Here is a 9,555-nt window from a genome sequence, read left to right as displayed (position 1 = left end):
TCTTGACTGGGATCATAAGAGGAAGCACATAACTCCTACTCTGGCAACCCTTCACTGGCTCCCTATACATTTCAGAGTTATTTTCAAGATGTTATTTGTTTTCAAATCTTTAACTGGCTTCACTCCTCCATACCGACCTCATCCACCCCTACACACCTTCAAGACGCCTCAGGTTTGCTGACCAGACATTATTAGATGTGTCAAAAACTAAATGGAGGCTGAGAGGCGATCGCACATTCGGCAAGCCCCCTCGCTCCACATTTTTAACATCCGCCTCAAAACACACTTGTACTCTTTGGCATTTGACTCAGCGTACTTCAGACAGATCTTCGTTTTACTCCCTGTTGCTTTCTATTATCTTTGTGACTGCTTTATTTCCTGTGTATGATAGTTGTCCATGCTAAGTGCTTTGTTGCAGCTTCAGCTGTTGTTAAAGTGCTATATAAATCATTCTGAATTGTTTTGTATTGCATTTTTTTCTCCATACATATGAACTTTTCATATTTTCAAAAACATTTCAAACATTTCATATCCTCAACGAACATAAACCTTTGATATGTTGTTTTTACATTGTTGTATACAACATAAAACAGGTTTTGTAACAGCGTTTTCAATGAGTTTTACATCGTATTTTCACAAAATCAACAATTTAATGCCATCAGCGTACATAAACATATCCTTCCTACACCTTTGTTCATCTGAGAAAATGTTGGTTCCTCAATAGAAATGCCCACCCAAAAAAAGGAAAATTCCAGCGCTGGTTGACTGTACATGCTAAATCTCTCAGTGAGGGAATGACCTCCAAATACAAAAATAGTAGACAAAACTCTTACGCGTCAACACTGTTGCATAAAGAGTGAACATTAGGGCGGGAAGTGGAACACTGCCGATAGGCAGCCACTCCTTGCCACCTTCTGTCTCCCACATCCCCACACTCCTTGCAACTTCCTGTGCACTCCCCGGCTTCCTCTCATCTCTGACATCGTGCACCTTTTTCACGACATGGTTCCTCGAATTCAACTCAAGTGCTTAGTTGCAGAGTGACTTTTATATTTGGTCATGCATGTTCTGCACTAAAAGTGATCTGTTTCTATGGAAACAAACAGAAGAAAAGACACACACACACGCACACACATAAATGGCAGGGTGAGTTCCAAGTAATGACATCAGCAGGATCTGCCAGACTTGACCCCTGCTTCCTCACTGTCGTGCAGGAGTTCAGATGAGGTCATAAAAATGAAGGATTTGTCAAGATTATTCCCATTTGTAGACACAAAAAAGTCTTTTGTTTTGGTGTCTTAAGATGGGTTTAATGTTTCAATATGTTTTTGATGATATTTGAGTCATTAGCAAGGGTGTCAGCGCGCCTGGCATCCACTCTCATCGTCTTCAATGATTCATCCCTTCCCTCCTACAGGGAAACTCTTATCTCTGGTTTGCTAGGGCGCTCTCCACCCCGTCGCTCCCACGCAGCTCGCTTCCATAGATTCACACACACACACACACACACACACACACACACACACACACACACACACACACACACACACACACACACACACACACACACACACACACACACACACACACACACATACACACATACACACACACGCACACACACACACACACACACACACACACACGTCACTGGTGGAAACTAAGTTCATAAACGTTTTAGTTGTACTTGGGCAGATATTTTATATACATTTGTGCTTTAAAATGCAACTTTAAATATTTCTGTGCCCACACCTGTAACTAAAAACATAACCTATCTCAACCTATAACCTATCTCAAAAAATATTCTCCCAATAAAATGTATGGAAATGCCATTCATTCTTTCTAGAGTTTCCCGAAAACTATATACATTGTAGTAACATGTATTTTAATGAGTTTAGGGTGTCTCCTGTCTACTGTCGGAAGACAACTGGGATAAGATGCAGCATGCCTTATGCCCCTTGTGGGGATAAGCAGATCAGAAAGTGTATGGAAGATAAATTGTTTGTTTTGATAGTCATTAGTATATAAATTAAATTGTCTGTTGTAAAAAGCTTCGATCATCTCCAGTTTACTTATAAAAGTCTGAGGGGAACGGATAATGCTACTGTGACTCTGTTTATCACCTTGGCTAAGCATCTTGATGCTGCCACTCATGATTTCAAATCTGGTTTTCACAAGGTTCTGACTCCAACTCTGCCACTGAGACTCACTGATATAGCTGTAAATGGAGGTCATACAGTCAGTTCGGAAAGTTTTCAAAACGCTTCATTTTCCCCGCATTTTCTTGTTACAGCCCTATTGAAAAATGTGATGAATTAATTTTTTCCTCAAATTTTTACACAAAATGTCCCATGATGGCATCATGAAAGACGTTTTGGCAATTTTTTTTGTACATTTATTCAAATCACCTTCAGAACCTTTGCCTCGAAGCTCAAAAATGAGCTCTGTTTCATCCTGTTTCTACTCATCAACATCAAGTTGATTCGACACCTGTGGTAAAATCAGTTGATTGGACTTGATTAAGAAAGACACACATAAGCTCCCACAATTGACAGTGCATCTAGGAACACAAACCAAGCATAAAGTCAAAAGAATTGTATCATCCGAAACATCCTCCGAAACAGGATGTTTCAATGCACAAATCTGGGAAAGGGTACATAAACAATTATGCTTTGAAACCCCTTCTAATTATGAGACACGCTGTTGAGGTAGTAAATAATTTTGCCGACAGTACCTTGGTACTTATAACAAATTGACAATCAGCGATGACACGGACCCATTTTAAAATCTTGTAACCAGTGCCTCCACCTATTCTGCAAATGAGGTGAGCAAGAATATTATGACAACTGTTTATGAAAACCTTACAGAGGGAATCTCAATTTTTAATCTGGCAATGTGGTATATGGATATGTAATCATTCAATGAGGAAGTAAGCTGCAGGAAATAGTGAACATATGCTCAAAAAGTATTGGGAGACAAATAAACAAATTACATCAGAAAGGCAAGCGCTGTGTATAAAGTCCTTCTCCATACTCACTTTGGAGGGAGTTACAACATGTCCCTTCTGGTCGATGTTATAAAGTATCATAGGCAAACACTAACATTTTTAAATATTCTTTTACTCCAAATGACATCAGAGCATTGAATGATAATATGTCTCGCTTGATCGACCTATTTATGGAATTGTATGGATCACTGTCTTCAGAATCAGAATCAGAATACCTTTATTCGTCCCGCAATGGGGAAATTTGCAGTCCACAGCAGCAATTGAAGAGGGATGGGGTTGGGGTGGGAGTGAAAGGATATAAAACAAGATATTCTAAGCATAACAAAATAAAAATGTCAACTGTATACTGTGCAAATGTAGATGTGCAAAAACCGTTCTATAAACAAGACTGTACATAGTGCAGAATCAAGAAATGCATTTAGATATATTGCAAGAACCCATATTTACAAGTGTCCAGTTTTTTTTTGTTTTTTTTCACATGTGATCATTGGGAATTGTGAAGCCTGACAGCAGTCGGTAGGAACGAGCGGCGGTACCTCTCCTTCTTGCAGCGCGGGTGTAATAGTCTCTGGCTAAAGGTGTCATGAGCCAGTTGACAGCGGGGCGGGGCCTCCGTTCCCGCCGCTCGCCAGCTGCTGTCAATTCCCTCCTCATTAACTGTGGACATTTAAACCCGACGCTGGCATCCACCCAGCGTCGGAAGATACTTCGCCTTATGCCAAGCTAGTACGTGGAACTTGTTACCAGTACATTATTTGCTTCGCCCGAGGAATGATTTTAGCCACGAACGCGTTTGTTGTTTGCACCGCGTCGTAGGTTGTTTTGCACCCCCGTGTGCCACTTTATTTCCTTGGTTAGTGTGGTTGGGTGGATTGCCGCCACTCACCCACTAACATTGTCAGTTGTCATTTTGAGTTTGTTTCACGAGTTTTTACCGGGTCCGCGTATTTTCGGACCCGCGCTTTATGTTAATAAATCCTTTGCCGGTACCCACGCCTCTGTCCTGCTCTACGATCCACCGCCTATACCACACGTTCCTGCTCGCCAGCTGCCACTGTCGCCGCCGGAACGTGACAGAATCTTCCGACCAACATGGATCCTGCGGACAGTAACCGAATCTTCTCCGTCCTCGCTCAGCAGGCGGAGCAGCTCGGCCAAGTGGTGCCCGCCATCGCGGAGATCCGCCGCGACATCACCCGGTTAGCCCAACGGGTAGATAGACTTGAGGCCAGCGGCGCCTTCGTCGCGGGGGCCGTCCCTCCCCAAACTTTGAGCCGCGAACCCAACATTCCACATCCCACCCGTTACGGAGGGGAGCCCGGGCGCTGCGCGCAATTCCTGCTGCAGTGCTCCATAGTTTTCGACCAGCAACCCTCCGTATACACCACGGACGCGGCCAAAGTGGCTTACGTCACCAGCCTGCTTGCCGGACCCGCAGCCGCTTGGGCGTTGGCCGTCTGGGAATCTCGGCCGGAGCTCCGAGCCTCCTTCCCGGACTTCGTCGCCGAGTTACGGCAGGTTTTCCATCTCCCGGTGAGTGGGCAGGCAGCGGAGTCCCAGCTGTGGATCTGCCAGCAGGGTAGCCGATCGGCGGCGGAGTATTCCGTCGCCTTCCGCGTCCTGGCTGCCGCCAGCGGGTACGACGACCGTGCGCTGCGAGGGATGTTTCGGCGCGGGCTCAGCGCGGCGTTGAAAGACGAGCTGGCTACCCGCGACGAGTGCTCCAGCCTTCGCGAGCTGATCTCCCTCACGCTGCAGCTGGACAACCGGATGCGAGACAGGGCCCGGGAGCGGGCTGCCCAGGCTAATCTTGAGCCGCCAGCAGGGACCCGAGGGGGTGCCCGGACCTTTCCGCGTGGGGGGCACGCGGCCGTGGAGCCGATGGAGATGGGGGTCGAAAGGGCCGTTGAGCGGGCGCCGGAGCGACGCAACACCGGCCCGGCATGCCAGCTCTGCGGCAAGTTGGGTCATCGAGCCCCGGACTGTCCCAGTTGGGGGCTTCCCGGAAAGACCCCCAGTGACTGTAAGTTGCCCCGTCCACACAAGCAACGGATTCCCTTAAGGTCCGCGGGGGGGTTCACGTCGCGGAGACTGGAGCTGGATGCCGTTATACACGGTCCCACCAGGACAATGTCCGTTCGGGCCTTAGTGGACTCGGGGGCCGACGGCTGTTTTATAGACCCGCGCGTCGTGTCGGCGTTGGGGTGTCGGGTTGTTCAGCTGGGGGCGAGTCGGAGCATACTCGATCTCGACGGTCGGTTACTCGCCGAGGTTACGCAAGAAACCGTGCCGCTTCGACTCGTACTCTCGGGCAATCACGTGGAAAACCGGCGGTTTTTCGTGATGCGTTCACGCTCGGTTCCCATCGTGCTCGGGTTACCTTGGCTGGGGACCCACAATCCGGCCATTTCGTGGGACGGACCTACCATTCAGGGGTGGAGCCCCCTCTGCTACGCTCACTGCCTCCGGTCGGCCGCGGGTGGGCCGGCACCATCTCACAGCTACCCTAGGGAGGAGATTAGCCTAGAGGGGGTGCCGCCCTGTTACCACGACTTACGACAGGCGTTCAGCAAGGACCGCGCCCTGTCGTTACCACCGCACCGTCCCTATGATTGCGCCATTGACATTCAGCCCAACGCTCCGTTTCCCAGTTCTCGTCTGTACAACGTTTCCCAACCCGAACAACAGGCTCTCCGGGACTACATTGACTCTTCGCTCGCGGCCGGGCTCATTCGGCCATCACGGTCACCTCTGGGAGCGGGGTTCTTTTTTATCACTAAAAAGGATAAATCGTTGCGTCCGTGCGTGGACTATCGGGGACTCAACGAAATAACTATAAAGAACAAATACCCGCTCCCACTGATTGACTCCGCCTTCGCGTCCCTCCAGGCCGCGACCATCTTCACTAGACTGGACCTCCGGAGCGCTTATCATCTTGTTCGGGTCAAAGAGGGGGATGAGTGGAAGACCGCATTTAAGACACCTCTGGGACACTTCGAGTACTTGGTGATGCCGTTTGGTCTCACCAATGCACCCGCTGTGTTCCAGAACCTTATTAATGATGTCTTGAGGGATTTTCTGAATATTTTCTGTTTTGTGTATTTGGACGACATTTTAATTTTTTCAGAGTCCCTTGAGGCACATCGCCAGCACGTCCGGCTAGTTCTGCAGCGGCTGCTGCAGAATCGACTATATGTCAAAGCCGAGAAGTGTGAATTCCACACCTCCTCCTTATCCTTCCTGGGCTTCATCGTGGAGCGGGGGCAGATCCGGGCTGACCCAGCCAAGACCGAAGCGGTAGTAGAATGGCCCACACCCACCTCTCGCAAGCAGTTACAACGCTTCCTGGGGTTCGCCAACTTCTACCGCCGCTTCATCCGGGACTACAGCCGGAAAGCCCTCCCCCTCACCCAACTCACCTCCACTAAGACCCCGTTCAGGTGGACGAGAGAAGCGGACGCCGCGTTCCGGCTGCTGAGAGAGGCTTTCTCTCACCCCCCAGTTCTCCGCCATCCAGACCCCATCCCGTGGTAAGACGGTCATTCTCACTATAGTGGACCGGTTTTCTAAGTCGGCACACTTCGTGCCGTTGACCAAGTTACCGTCCGCCATTGAGACGGCGACACTATTGGTCAAACACGTCGTCCGTCTCCACGGGATCCCCACTGACATCGTGTCGGACCGAGGGCCCCAGTTCGTATCCCGGGTCTGGAAGCGTTTCTGCAGGTCCATGGGGGCGTCGGCCAGCCTGTCCTCCGGTTACCATCCACAGTCCAACGGCCAGACCGAGCGGAAGAACCAGGACCTGGAGGCGGCCCTGCGCTGCGTATGCCTTCATCGTCCCTCGGCCTGGTCCATCCATCTCCCGTGGGTGGAATATGCCCACAACACCCTGGTCTCCTCAGCCACAGGTCGGTCACCGTTTATGTCGGCTTATGGCTACCAGCCGCCGCTCTTTCCCACACAGGAAGGGGAGGTGGAGGTCCCGTCGATACAACACCATCTTCGGCGGGCCCATCGGGTATGGAGGGAGACCAGGGCAGCCCTATCACGCACGGCAGTCCGGAACCAAAGGGTCGCGGATCGCCGTCGCCGTTCCGCGCCAGCCTACCAGGTGGGCCAGAAGGTCTGGTTGTCCACAAGGGACCTACGGCTGGCCGGGACAACCCCCAAATTGGGTCCGCGTTTCGCGGGCCCCTTCACTGTGGAGGCCATCATTAACCCGGTCGCGGTCCGACTTCGGCTGCCTGCCTCCATGAAGATCCACCCGGTTTTCCATGTATCTCTCATCAAACCGGTGGAGTCCAGCCCCTTGGCCCCCCCTCTTGCCCAACCCCCCCCCCCCGCGGATGGTGGATGGAGGACCGGCATACGCAGTGCGGGAGATCCTGGATTCACGCCGCAGGGGAAAGGGCATCCAGTACCTGGTCGACTGGGAGGGTTACGGACCGGAGGACCGTCAATGGGTTCCGCGAACCTGGATTCTGGACCCGTCGCTCCTGAGAGACTTCCACGAGGCTCACCCGTCGAAACCAGGTGGGCCGCCAGGAGGCGTCCGTTGAGGGGGGGGTACTGTCATGAGCCAGTTGACAGCGGGGCGGGGCCTCCGTTCCCGCCGCTCGCCAGCTGCTGTCAATTCCCTCCTCATTAACTGTGGACATTTAAACCCGACGCTGGCATCCACCCAGCGTCGGAAGATACTTCGCCTTATGCCAAGCTAGTACGTGGAACTTGTTACCAGTACATTATTTGCTTCGCCCGAGGAATGATTTTAGCCACGAACGCGTTTGTTGTTTGCACCGCGTCGTAGGTTGTTTTGCACCCCCGTGTGCCACTTTATTTCCTTGGTTAGTGTGGTTGGGTGGATTGCCGCCACTCACCCACTAACATTGTCAGTTGTCATTTTGAGTTTGTTTCACGAGTTTTTACCGGGTCCGCGTATTTTCGGACCCGCGCTTTATGTTAATAAATCCTTTGCCGGTACCCACGCCTCTGTCCTGCTCTACGATCCACCGCCTATACCACACGTTCCTGCTCGCCAGCTGCCACTGTCGCCGCCGGAACGTGACAAAAGGAGCTACCCAGAGCTGTCAGGATGGGCAGGAGGGGGTGGGAGGGGCTGTCCGTCATAGCTTTTAGTTTAGCTAGCGTTTGCCAGAAAGATTTTTGGCGTCTTTGTTGCTGTTGTTGGAGAACTCTTTTCTTTTTGTATTTGAGAAAAAAGAGGTTTCTTTTAGTGGAGAAAAAAAATAAACAAGCTTCACTTTGTATTTTCTCCCTAGAGAATTTATCACAACAGTATGCATTGGTACCTCTACTGAACAAATGTCTCTTCATAAAAAATATTTAAGTTCTGAAACGTCTCATCAAGAAAATATTGCCTCTTGTTACAAAAGAAATGTCAACATGCGAAAGGTAAAAATACAGAAAAGATTGCAAGTTGCTGCTCAGCTACTTATAGCTGCTCTGCCAGTAGCCATTAACAAGCATTATCCTGGCGACGCAAAGGCTAAGAGGGATGTCTGTAAATAGGTAAAAAGATTGATATGTAACTATGCAAGGTCCCTGTGATTTGCACATTGGTGAAGTGTTTTTGTAATTGTGTGTTTTAAGTAATTGGGAATGTGACTCATCCAGAAAAAGTATTCACCAATCGGGTTATTATGCTGATATTTGCCTTGGGCATTTTCAAAGCATTGTTAAAAGCAGACAAAAGCCATCTTACTTCGATCATTTCATGACAAAACACCAGGCACAAGCACTTCTGAGAAGTAACATGAACTAAAGAGGGGGAAAAAATTATGAGTGAAATGACGACAATTTTTAGTCGTTATTCTTTGTTTTTTTACATGAAGCACAACTCATTTTTTTGTTCATTAATCCAATTCTAACAAGTATTATACACATATTTTGATGCTTTTTTTTTGCATGAGGAAAAATGTATGTCTGATTTTGGGTGGTGGGGCTTCAAATGAATTAGGGTATGAAGACATTTCTTCCAGAAACACTGATTTTCATAAGTAGAGGTTCCACTCTAGTTAATTTCTTTTTAGCTCATTTCCAGTTGTACTTCCTTCCTTCCTACTTCCGTAAGTAAATGAACTAAATCTAGTACTTTTATAAATAATGATCTCAATTTGTCACTTCTGACACTCATACAGTCTCTCTCACACACGCACACACACACGCGCACACACACACACACACACACACACGCACGCACGCACACACACACCCACGCACACATGCACGCACGCACACACACACACACACACACACACACACACACACACACACACACACACACACACACACACACACACACACACACACACACACACACAAACATTCACAAACACAATGCCAGACAGACTTGAACTTCAACGATTGACCCTTGAAATGAAGTTGCACAAGAAGAATTGATGACAAATCTGGCGACCAGTCTGGGATGCAACAAAATCAACTGGAATATCATGAAACACTGGACGTGATGTTATTCTGTCCATTTGTGCCAATGGATGGTCCTCACATGAGATTAGCCTTGATGT

Source organism: Hippocampus bargibanti, linkage group LG08 (genome assembly GCF_051943395.1).
Source record: "Hippocampus bargibanti isolate YZ-2025 linkage group LG08, ASM5194339v1, whole genome shotgun sequence".
In the NCBI taxonomy this organism is placed as follows: Eukaryota; Metazoa; Chordata; class Actinopteri; order Syngnathiformes; family Syngnathidae; genus Hippocampus; species Hippocampus bargibanti.
The sequence above is the reverse complement of the archived record's forward strand: the minus strand, read 5'-3'. Positions refer to the sequence as shown.